This window comes from Microtus ochrogaster, chromosome 15 (assembly GCF_000317375.1).
Source record: "Microtus ochrogaster isolate Prairie Vole_2 chromosome 15, MicOch1.0, whole genome shotgun sequence".
NCBI classification, from domain to species: Eukaryota; Metazoa; Chordata; class Mammalia; order Rodentia; family Cricetidae; genus Microtus; species Microtus ochrogaster.
In genome coordinates this window covers 10,897,691-10,910,547 of record NC_022017.1, presented here as the reverse complement: position 1 = coordinate 10,910,547, position 12,857 = coordinate 10,897,691, and the positions used below count along the sequence as shown (strand labels likewise).

Sequence of the window (12,857 nt, the reverse complement as noted above, 5' to 3'; positions counted from 1 at the left end):
ATGTCCTGGAACTAGCTCTTGTAGACCAGGCTGGCCTCAAACTCACCGAGATCCTCTTGCCTCTGCCTTCTGAGTGCTGAGATTAAAGGCATGTACCACCACCGCCCAGCTATCCTGCTTCTTTTTGAGGTCTGACCCTAGTGATCTCGTTGGGACCTGCCCCATTGGGCTACTGAGGTTCCTGGATTGCAAAGACATGTCCCTGGCAAGCTAGGCAGAAGACCTGGTACCTAATATTAGTCAGCAAGGGCCTTGAAGGTGATTATGCCTCTCTTCTAAGTCCAGCTCACCGCTGACCTTTTCTACGGGAGGCGGGGGAAACTTACCTGCCCTCGGAAGTTCCACCTCACACATCTGAGCTGAGGAAAGGTTCTAGCCTTTTAAAGAGATGCTAGCGTCTCCTTTTGACTCATCCTACTGACCTTCACTCCTATTTACAACCTCCCAGACCTCTTCCCTGGAGTCATTTCTGGCTGCTCTTCTTTGGAAATTCCCAGCCTTCCCCACAGGGCAATGCTTTTCCTAAGAACTTTCCAAACTTCCAGTCTACTTGAGCCTCCTCTGTCTCCCTGATCGACCCTGCCTTCTATCCTTGGAGAGTCCTGCAGAGCTGAAACGTGCTGGGGCTTGTGGCTGGAGAGCTCTGGGTGCCCAACCAGGAGGGAAGCACCCTTGTTATGGCTGCTGAACTTACTGCCATCTGGTCCACCTATGAGAGGCATCCTGACCCCTGGTTCCCACGTAGAGCTATGCTACACTGCTGTGCTATGGGAGCTTGTGGCCATGAGGAAGGTGGGGAAGGTTTTTAAGGGGGATGAGATTATTTAGGTGTATGGAGATGGGATGTTTGGTAAAAAGGAAAACACCTGACTCCCCCAAAGCATGAATCAGGGCCACCTTCAAGGCTATCCTATCAATCATGGGAGCCATATAGCAATAGGAGGCACGGTTGGCAGGGTGGGGCTTGGGAGTGCTGACCAGACTGCCAGGTCATCTGGGCAAAGGGTATAAGAAGCAAGGCAGGAGTGAGTACTATTGACGAGTGAGTGAGGTCTGGGGGTTGGGAATCGGCAAGAAGCATCTACACGGGAGACTCACACATGGGCTGGGGAAACGGTGGACTAGAAGAGGGCTGGGAGCTGTCAGTCTGTCTACAGCAAGACCTGTCTGGGGCGGCTCAAACTCCTTCGAAGTCTGCGGCCTACCTGGTACCGTTATGGGTCGTACCCACTCCCGCGTTCCTGTCCTTTTCCACACTGGACTCTGAGCTCTGTTATTTGTGTCCCTGGCACCAGCACCCCCCAGCCCAGCTAGCCTTTGCAGGGTGTTTACATGGATGAATGGTGACTGAGCAGGGATCCTCTGCAGTGGAGCTCAGCTGGCAGTCGCCTGGGGCTCTTCGGAGAGGACTTACAGTCTCTTTACTGTGGAAAGCAAAGCATGCTTAAAAACCAGTCGGACAGATTGGAACTACCTTAAAGAAAGTAGTAAAAGGCGGGCGGGGGGGGCGAGCTACTCCCTCACTTTCAGACTACGATGACCTCTGGAGCTGATGACCTCTGGAGCTGATGACCTCTGGAGCTGATGACCTCTGGAGCCATTGGCTGTTTCTTTCCAGCCCCCATTCTATTGACCTCTTGCTTATTATTGCTCGGATGTACTTCACACGCCATAACAAGATTCACTTGTTTAAAGTGTACAATTAAGGTGGTGACGGCGCTTGCTTTTAATCCCAGCAACTTGGGAGGCAGAGGCAGGCAGATCTCTGTGAGTTCGAGGCCACCCCGTCTACAGAACGAGTTCCAGGGCTACACAGAGAAACGCTGTTTTTAAAAAACCAAAAAAAAGTGTACAATTTAATGATCTTTTTAAGAATATTGATGGAGTCATACGTCCATCACAGTCAATTCCAGGACATTTTTGTTGTCACTGATCTGCTTTTAACCCCTATGAACTCTGGATGGAATATTTCATCTAAATGGACTCCAGCAATTTGAGCCTGCCTTCTTCTACACATACCAGTATTTTATGCACCTCACTTTTATTCTGACCCTCTTTTTTGTGACAGGAGCATAGCCCAGATTGGTCTTGAATTTGCAATACTCTTTCTTTTGCCTCGTGGGTGTTGAGTTTGCAGACATATGCCACCATGGGAGAAAGTTTCATTTTATGGCTATAGCAATGTTCGTTTGTGTATTTATCAGCTGATAAATGTTTGAATTATTATGACTAATGGTACTGTTAGCATGTGCACCCACGTGTATGTGTGGACTTGTACCTTTCTCTTGGGTGGATGACTAGGAGTGGAGTTGCTAGGTCATGAGGTAATTCTATATTTAACCGTTTGAGGACCTGCCAGATGGTTTTCCATCGTAGCTGAAGTATTCTACTTTCCCAATATCGCTGTGTGAAGTTTCTAATTTCTTCACTCCCTTTAATTCCCCCCTTCTCTCTCTTCTCCATCTATAAATTTTCTTCTTTATTTTTTTCCTTTTGTGGAGTGGGGAATGGACCCTAGGACCTTCAGTATGCTAGCTGCCTTTCTAATGTCTTGAAGTATATTTTGAAATACTTAAGTTTTTTTTAAAAAAAAATACTTTTAATTTAAAAAATTGACACTAGCCTCATTATTGGGTGGGGTGAGCACATGGTGAGCGTATGGAGGATAAAGGACAGTTTGTGGCATCCACTTCTTTCCTTCCGCCTGGGTAGCAGGGATTGGACCCAGGTCTCCAGCCGTGGTGGTAATTGCTTTACCTGCTGAGTCATCTCCCCAGCTTACAAAGGATATTAAGTTTTCATTATTATATGCTGATTTATTTATTTTGTTCACATGTCATATCAAATAAACCATTTTTTAAAGAAGAAACCATTGCTTAAACCAAAACTACAAAGATGTGTGCTTGTGTTTTTTTCCTTCTTCTTTCCTTGTGGTGCTGGGATTGAACCCAGGGCTTCATACATGAAAGCTGAATGATCACAACTGAGCTACACTTCTAGGTATATACATATATATTTAGCTCATTAAAAAAATTGCATTAAATTTCTGGGTAGAGCGCCTGCTTGCTTGCATACCGTGTGCGTGCAGTGCCTGTAGAGGACAAAAGAGGGCGTCAGATGCCCCAGGACTGAAGTTACAGATGGTTGTGAGCTGCCTTGTAGGTACTAGGAACTGAACCCGCATCATCCGAAAGAGGAGCCGGTGTTCTTCACGGCCGATCTGTATGTCTAGCCCCTATTCTTAGCTCTTATGTTGAGATCTTTGGTCTGTTTTGAGTTCATTTTGTGCTTGACGTGAAGTAGATGTCCACATTTGCGTCTGAACATCCTCTTGTCCCAGCATAGTCTATCACAGAGATTCTTTCCCCATTGAATGCTATTAACTGTCTCATATTTTTTGTTTTGTTTTGTTTCAAGACAGGGTTTCTCAGTAGCTTTTGGAGCCTGTCCTGGAACTCACTCTGTAGACCAGGCTGGTCTCGAACTCACAGAGATCCGCCTGCCTCTGCCTCCCGAGTGCTGGGATTAAAGGCGTGCGCCACCACCGCCCGGCTTGTCTCATGTTTTTAAATGATTACAAAATACTCCATTACTTGGAAGCATCACTGTTTATTTACTTGATCCTTTCAGATGGACATTGGACTTATTTTAAAAAGCTTATTGGGGCTGGAGAGAGAATGTGGCAGTTAAGAGCGCTTATTCCTCTCCCATAAGACCTGAGTTCTAGTCCCATAACTCACTCTCGTTGCCTTATTTCTATTATTCAGCTCCAGGGAGTCCTATATCCTCTTCTGGTTTCCACGGGCACCTGCACTCATGTGGTACACACACACACACACACACAAATATAAATATACATATGAATGCACATAAATAAAAATGTAGTAAAAATAAATATTTTTTATGGTTTTTCAAGACAGGGTTTCTCTGTGCATCCAGAGAACTAGCTCTGTAGACCAGGCTGGCCTTGAACTTTCAGAGATCCTCCTGCCTCTGCCTCCCGAGTGCTGGGATTAAAGACATGTACCACCACCGCCTGACCTAAAAAAATCTTAAAAAATAAAATAAAAAAAAAGGTTGTATTTCTAGGGCCAGTGAGCTGGCTCAGTAGTTAAAAAACACTTGCTGTGTGGGCTTGATAACCGAGTTCCATCCCCAGAGCCCATGGAGGGAGAACAAATTCTGAAAGCTGGTCTCTGGCTTCCACAAGCACTCCTGGAACACGTGTGCACACTCACATGTGTGTAAGCACACACACACACACAAAAAAAATTAAAAATGTTGTATTTCTAGATTGTCCTCCAGTTGAGATGAATCCTTCAGATATGACACAGAACTTTTTACAGTCTTGGTGAGAAAATTCTAATTTGTGCTTGGCCAGGGTGGCTCATGCCCTTAAGCCCAGGACCCAGGAGGCAGAGGCAGGCGCATCTCTGAGTTCCAGGACAGCCAGGGCTACACAGAGAAACCCTGTCTTGAAACAACCCCCCTGAAAAAAGAAAATTCTACTCTGATATACTCTGTATTATTTGATTATTAATAAAGACCAGCATCTGTTTCACGGAGTTAGCACTTATTCACATTTCTAAATTATGTTTTACATATTTTGGGGGGGTGTTGTGGCGGGTGGGGAGGGAGAGGTGGGGAAAAGATAGCTAGCATACATATGCTACAGTGTGTGTGTGGAAGTCAGGGGACAACTTTCTGGTGTTCTCTGCTGCGTCCACCTTGAAGGCTCTGGGGATTGAACTTGGGTTGTCAGGCTTGGTGGCAAATATCTTTACTGCTAAACCATCTCACGGTCATTGGACTGCCTGCCTTCCTTCCTTCCTTCCTTCCTTCCTTCCTTCCTTCCTTCCTTCCTTCTTTCCTTCTTTCTTTTTTTTTGAGTTGCCTGTTTAAAAGTTGTTGTTAATTTTGACATGAGTTGTTCCTTTGTCTGGCTGTGTGTGCCTGTGTTAAGGTGTGTGTGAGTACACACATGTGTGCATGTATGTGGAGGTCAGAGAACAGCCTCTTTCCTGATCGATGTCCTTTATTGTTGCTGTCTGGAGACAGGGTCTCTCACTGGACTGGAATAAGGAGGAGAGGCTGGCAGGCCAAGGACTCCCACGGGTCTCTCTCTGCTTCCCCAGATCTGGATTATAAATGTTTGCTTCTCCACCTGGCTTTTTTCTTTATGTGTTCAAGTATTTTCCTGTACACGTCTGTGCACCATGTGTGTGCCTGTGGAGGCAAGAGAAGAGTCAGCTCTCCAGGAGCTATCGGATTCCCAGGAACTAGAGTTACAGACGGCTGTAAGCCTCCATGTAGGTGTTGGGAATTGAACCCAGGACCTCTGGAAGAATAGCAAGAGCTCTTAATGACAGAGCCGTCTCCGCAGCCCCCACACCTGGCTTTTAACGTGGTTGCTAGGATTCTAACTCAGTTCCTCATACCTGCGTGACAACCATTTTACTGACTGAGCTAACGCTCCATTTTTTAAAACTTCTTTTTCATTTGTGAGTGTTCTTTAAATGTTTATATCTTTAAACATTATGTAAATTTAATGTTCTCTGGTTATTCTGTAAGCATGCGAAGGTTTTATTGAATTATAGCCTTTCTATAGAAAAATGTACAAATTCTACACATATAGCTTCAATTTCAAGGTTGCCTTGTGATCACTCAGACCATGAGACAACGTTTTTGACTCCTTTGTATTCCAGTAGCTGAATCTGACATCATCAATGTCTTTTTTTCTTTTTTGGATTTTGGAAACAGGGTTTCTGTGTAGGCCTGGCTGTCCTGAACTCTGTAGACCAAGCTGCCTCAAACTCAGAGATCCACCTATCTCTGCCTCTCAGCTATCTGTCTGTCTATCTTTATTTGAGTCTGTTGATAGAAATTTTGGGCAAATTGATTTGACTATTTAATAATAAAATAATTATTATTGAGCCTGGAGTGGTGGCGCACACCTTTAATCCCAGGGCTGGGAGGCAGAAGCAGGTGGATCTCTGTGAGTTCGAGACCAGCTGATCTACAGAGTGAGTTCTAGGATGGCTGGGCAACACAAGAAACCCTGTCTCAAAAAAACCCAAATAATAATAATAATAATAATGATTATTACTTGAAAGGAGTCTTGCTATGTTTCCCAGGTTGGTCTCAAACTCCTGTGCCCAAATGATCGGCCTCAACTGAAGCTATGCTCAGCACAGTTCCTGGCCAGAACTGTCTTACAAGTTTGCCAGCTTCATTCTGTGACCTTTGGATTTTATACTGTGGTTTGAATGGCTTTCTTTTATTAAAAAACAATGCCATGGGCTGGAGGCATGACTCATTGTCAAGAGCCCTTACTACTTTTCTAGAGGAGCCAAGTTTGGTTTGCAGCACCCACGTCTGGAGGCTCACAATATTATCCTGTAGCTCCAGCTCCAGCAAAACCCAGTGTCCTCTTCTGGCACCTGTGCGCCTGCACACATGTGTACATACACACAGCGACACACGCATGCATGTGCACACACACACACGTGCACATGCGTACACACACACACAGGAAGAAAATAAAAGCGAAAATAAAACTACATACACCTATTTATTTTGTACCTTTAACTTGTCTGGAATTTTGGGGGTCCCTGAAATATAGAAGAGGCTTCAGGATCTGGATGTGTGTTCACAGGCAACAAGGAGTATCTTAAATGTCTTTTCTTCCATCGAACTCAGCTTCCTGAGAGCAGGGTCCATGACTTGCTGCATCTCTGCATCCCTGAGCCAAGCTCCACCCCCCCCCCAGTTTCTAGGTGGGGCAGGTGGACTCTGAGCTGGACCCCATAGCACCCCAACTTATGCCATGACTCCTTTGTTCTCTGAGAAGCTGCTGAGGTGGCAGTGGAGATAGAGAGCGACTGGGTGGAGGTGCCTCGTCCATGCTAGAGAAAGTAAAATGGTAGGTTGGCATTGGGCGTCTACAGCTGGCTCTGAGATAGGGATGTGGCTGAGGAATACTGTATTGGGCATGGCTGGGGACAGACCTGCTCCCTAAGACCCTCCAAGCCTAGGGACTGGAAGAATACAGAACACTAGGGTAGGAGGAGAGGGCTGCCTGGGCATGAGGGGTGTGTGTGTGTGTGTGTGTGTGTGTGTGTGTGTGTGTGTGTGTGTGTTTGTGTGTATTGTTTTGTTTTTCGATACAAGGTCTCTATGTAACCTTGGCTAGCCTAGAGTTCCTTTATGTAGATTAGGCTGGCCTGCCTGTCTTTGCCTCCCTAGTGCTTGAAATAAAAGCCTGTGCTACCACATCCAGTTTGAGCACAAAGTCCCGAGAGCAAACAGAATCGGAAAGAATGCCTGGGAGCAAAGGACAAGGGACTACAGGGACCTCAGCCAGATTCTTATTAGGGGTGCAGTCAGTTTCCTGGCACCAAGGGATGTGTGGGAAGCTGGTGGGGAGTGGAAGCTGGTGGAAGATGACAGTGCTCCCTTGGGATACAGGCCTTTAGGGCTTGGGATACCGGCCTTTAGGGCTCTTCATGCCTGACCTCTCTGTAGGGTTTGGGCCTTAGGAGGGTCCTCTAAGTTGGGCCAGTTGGTTATTGAAAAGGACATTTATTGTTTTCCCAAGGTAAAGGAGACCCTGATCCAAGAAGAAAAAGGAGGCCATTTTTGCTGCTTGCTTGCTTCCTTGCTTGCTTCCTTTCTTCTTTCCTCCTTCCCCCCTCCCTCCTTCCCTTCCTTCTTTTCTTTCTTTTGTTTTTGTTTTTCAAGGCAGGGTTTCTCTGTGTAGCTCTGGCTGTCCTGGAACTTGCTCTGTAAATCAGGCTGGCCTCAAACTCTGAGATCCTTCTGCCTCTGCCTCCCGAGTGCTGGGATTAAAGGCGTGCGCCATCACCACCCAGCTGCTGCCTTTCTCTGAGCAGAGACATGCTTGCTCTGACTAGGTTCCTGCTCATAGCATCTTGGAAGTCTAGCCATTCTGTTTCCTTCTGTCTTTGTCCCTTTAGTCCAGGCTGGCAGGGTTGCTATGGCACAGCATTTTCATAAATCTGTGTCTTCCTCCCTCTGTGTCACAGAGAGCCAGGCCACTAACCAAGAGTGCCTGCCCCAGGGCTTTTCTAGATAATCTCCCTCCTCCTGACTCTGCAGAGGTAGTTGAATGGACTCATGAGTCACACGTAGGCAAAAGGCTATCTAGTCACACATGTGGCTTTCTGTCCAGAGCATCCTGTCCAGACAGTTACGCTCCCAATGTTGGCATCTTTTTGCAAACTGAGTAGTCTTTTAATTTCCCAAATCATCAATGCTGGTTTCTTTTTGCTTAACAGTTCCTTCCTCAATTTCTTTTTCTTCCTGACTTTTAAGATGAGCCACAAGAAGAAGTTGGGCTATAGCTGCTTGGAAATTGTTTCAGCTAAAAAATTCCTGTTTGTTGATTACAAATTCTGCACCCAGCAGTAGAACCAGGTCAACTTTGGCTCCTTCAAGACAAGGATAATCTTACTTCGAGTATCTGAGAATATGTTTTTCTCATTTATTTATTCTTCCTTCTCCTCCTCTTCTCTCTCTCTTTCCTTCTTTCTTTCTTTCTTTCTTTCTTTCTTTCTTTCTTTCTTTCTTTCTTTCTTTCTTTCTTTCTTGTTTGTTGATACAGGGTTTCTCTGTATAGCCTTGGTTGTCCTGGCTCTATAGAACAGGCTAGCTTTGAACTCAAAGGTCTACCTGCCTCTTTCTCCTTCTTCTTGACAGGATCTTTTTTTTTAAAAAGATTTATTTATTTATTAAGCATACAATGTACAGATGGTTATGAGCCACCATGTGGTTGCTGGGAATTGAACTCAGGACCTCTGGAAGAGCAGGCAATGCTCTTAACCACTGAGCCATCTCTCCAGCCCCTTGACAGGATCTTACTATGTATCCCTTGCAGGCCTAGTATTTACTATATAGATCAGCATGGCCTTGAACTCATAGAAATCTATCTGCCTCTTCCTCCCTTCCTTTCTTCCTTTTCTGTCATAGTTATTGTTCTATTACTGTGAATAGACACCACAACCAAGGCAACTTAGGGCTTGCTTACCGTTTCAGAGGGTTAGAGTCTATGACCATTATGACAGGGAGCATGGTGACAGGCAGGCATGTCACTGGATTAGTAGCTAAGTGCTTAAATTGGGCCTATTGTGGCCTTCAGAAACCTCAAAACCCAACCCCAGTGACTTAACACTCCAATGAGGCCACACCCTCTAATCCTTCCCAAACAGTTCCACTAACTGGGGAGTAAGCATACAAACATGTGAGCCTTTAGGGGCCATTCTCATTCAAACTCCACATTTTTCTTTTCATATTTTTTTGAGGAGGGGTCTCCTATATCTCAGACCTAACTTCAGCTCACCATGTAGCCAGAGATGACTTTGTACTTTTGGTTCCCCTGCCTCCAATTCCCCAGTGGGGGACTGCAGTCATGTGCCACCACTGCCAAGGTGCCTAGTTTATGAGATGTTGGGGTCAAACCCTGGGTTTTGTGTATGCTGGGCAGGCACTTTTCCAACTCACATGGCTTCACAGCAACGTCTTTAAGCTTCCTATTACCTTCTTCCCTTTTCTCTTAAATGTTGGTTTCACTGTAGTGCCCAGGATAGCTTGAAACTCCTTGGCTCAAGCCTTCAGAATAGCTGGACTGGGGACATACCATGGGTACTACACCCTCTCTCGTCCTCCATGTTTCCAGCAGCAACCAGGCAAGGCAGTCCTAGGCTTTTTCTCTCACATGCCTCAAAATTCTCCAGTTTCTGTCTGTTACCTAATTTTAACAGGTTTTGTTTTTGTTTTGTTGCTGTTGTTGAGACAGGGTCTCTTGCTCACTTGAAACTAGCTATGTAGACTGGGCTGGCTTCAAACTCAGAGATATTCTTGCCTCTGCTTCCTAAGTGCTGGGTTCAAAGATATGCACCACCTTGCTTTGCCTCCATTTCCACATTTTCAGATATCTGTGACACAGCACCCCATACCTTGAAATAATATCTGCATTAATTTCCTTGGTCATTTTGGACCACAGCAGGCCAGAAGTCAACATCCAAGCGTTGGTGGGAGCTTCCTCTGGAGGCACTTGGGAAAATCCTGCCTTCCCTTGGATCATACTTCCAGCCTCTGCCTCTCTGTTTTTTCTCCCTGTGTCTCCTGAGGACACTGTCCTTAGACCTAGGACCACCTGGATAATCCAAGATGACCTCAGTTTTGGGTCTTAGTTAGATCTGTCTCCAAGTCAGTTTATGAATTTTTGGGATGTAGATGTATGTGTTGGGAGTCTGCTGTTTCATTCCCACTTCAAATTGTCCTCTAGTGTTTGATTGATATAAAACTTAGGTATGTTTTCTTTGTGTTTGTTTTTTTAAACACGCCTGCCCCATGTTTGTTACTGTGCTTTACTCGTGACTATATGATGTAGTGTTATGAAGTATTTCAGACTTTTGTGATGAGTTCTTTAGCAATTGGGTTCTTTTTACCTGGTTTTTAATTTTGTTTTGTTTTGCTTTTTTTAACATTCTTGTTTTGCCCAAATATATGTACATCTGTGCATTGCTTGTGTGCCTGGTGCCCTTGGAGGCCAGAAGAAGGTGTCAGCTCCTCTTGAACTGGGGTTACAGATGGTTGGGAGCTACCATGTGGGTTCTGGGACTAGAACGTGAGTTCTCTGGAAGATCAGTGAATGTGTTTAACCACTGAACCAGCTCTGCAACCCAGTCAACTAGGGCGTTATCTAAAGAAGGTACCCAATGAATCTTAGCAGCTGTTTTATTTGTCTGTCTGTCTATTTTGCTATCTATGTATATCTATCTATCTATCTATCTATCTATCTATCTATCTATCTATCTATCTATCTATCTATCTGTCATCTCTTGTGTTTTGAGACACGGTTTCTCTATGTAGCCCTAGCTCTCTTGGAACTTTGTAGACAAGGTAGCCTAGAACTCAGAGATCTACCTGCCTCTGACTCCTGGCTTTTCTTTGCTTTTTTAAAAAGATCCTCCCCAGACTATTTTATGTTTATGAGTGTTTTGCTTGCACATATTTATGTGTACCTCCTAGAATTGGAGTTACAGGTGGTTGTGAGCAACCATGAGGGTTCTGAGACCTGAATTTGGGTTCTATGCAAGAGCAACAATTACTTTTAACTGCTGAGCCATCTCTCCAGCACTGACCTTTGTAACTAACTTTCTTTCTTCCTTTTTTTTTTTTTTGTGACAGGAGTCTCTCTGTGTAACCCTGGCTATCCTGGAACTCATTGTGTAGACCAGGCTGGCCTTGAACTCACAGAGATCTGCCTGCCTCTGTCTCCCAAGAGCTGGTATTAAAGACATGAGCTACTATACCTGACCGGTGTACTCCTGGCTGACTTTTGTAACTTTTTTTTTCTTCGAGATTTCTCTATAACTTTAGAACCTGTTCTGGTGTCCTGGAACTAACTCTTGTAGACCAGGCTGGCCTCAAACTCACAGAGATCCGCCTGCCTCTGCCTCCTGAGTGCTGGGATTAAGAGTGTGTGCCATCACTGCCTGGTTCCTTTGTAACGTTTTAATGCTAGAATATGAATAGCTTTCTGTGACGTTAATTATGCTGTCATATTCCTGTCTATGGTTACATCATGGTTTCATTCTACATTGCTAACAAAATATGTGAGAATGAGTATTTTACACATTATCTTATCAAAAGACTTAAAAGTAATTGAGAGTGAATTATTTATTTATTTATTTTTGGCTTTTTCGAGACAGAGTTTCTCTGTTCAGCCCTGACTGTCCTGGAACTTGCTCTGTAGAACAGACTGGCCTCAAACTCAGAGATCCGCCTGCCTCTGTCTCCCAATGCCTGGCGAGACTGGATATTTTAATAAAGATAAGAGGCTTCTTTAGCTTGAGGTGTTGGAGGGTGAAAGTTTATAATCAGACGGCCCCATCTGGTTGGCCCCTCGTGAGGCTGCAGTAGGGTAAATGGCCTCACGTGGGAGAGCTGATGGCCGCCGAGGAGAAATCCTGGAAGGTCCAGGCTCGTTGAGAGCAATCTGCTCTGGCAAGCGCTAATCTCGTCCCTTGAGAGACAGCACCCTTGTGAGACAGCATTAATCCTTCTTAAACAGCTAATTATTTCTCTTAAGGTTTGCTGCTTCAATCCCTTTACCTTGAGGAGTTAAGCCTCAGATGAATTTTGGTGGGGACTAATCACATTCAAACCATAGCAGTCGACACATCGGAGTAAACATTTCCTTCTCCTAGAACTTTGAGGTTATAATTAGTTTTATATCTATCTATCTATCTATCTATCTATCTATCTATCTATCTATCTATCTATCTATATCTGCTATAGGCGGAATGGTTCCTATGGTAAAGGTGATGACCTGAGTTGTCCTCTGCCTTCCATTGCGCTGCTGCACACATACGATAAACAAACAAACCAATAAGTAAATGTTAAAACTTCCGATTTTCAAAATCTAGACTTTATTTACACCAAATTGCAATTATCATATTGATAAAATCCAAAAGTCTTGAGTTCTGAGACTTGTTGATGAGAAACTGGCAAACGGATGAGGGGAAGTGTCTATCAGAAATAATAGACATACCAGCAGGAAAGAGGAGCTGCCCTCCTGTGTGCCCATTTAGGGAGCAAGGGTGATGATGGGGTTGATGGAAGAGCCAGGGTTGAAGCAGGTCCGTCAGATGTCAGCTTTTATGTTAGAAGAAGGAAAGTCTAGACCATATTAGGATTTACTTGGTTATTTTCCATAAGGAAACTGGAGGAACAAGCAGGAAGTGATTGTATTTACACTGTGTTTGGGATCGTGAAGGGACAGGATGGGAGGAAGGGTGTTAATTCTCTACTTTTAATGGTTATGTGACCCC

The 12,857-nt window shown here is 44.7% G+C and overlaps 1 protein-coding gene across 7 annotated transcripts in view; it reads left to right on the top strand.

Moving 5' to 3' along the window:
• Positions 1–12,857, top strand: part of Plec (plectin) — a 61,791-nt gene that overhangs the window by 5,230 nt on the left and 43,704 nt on the right. The window lies entirely within an intron of this gene.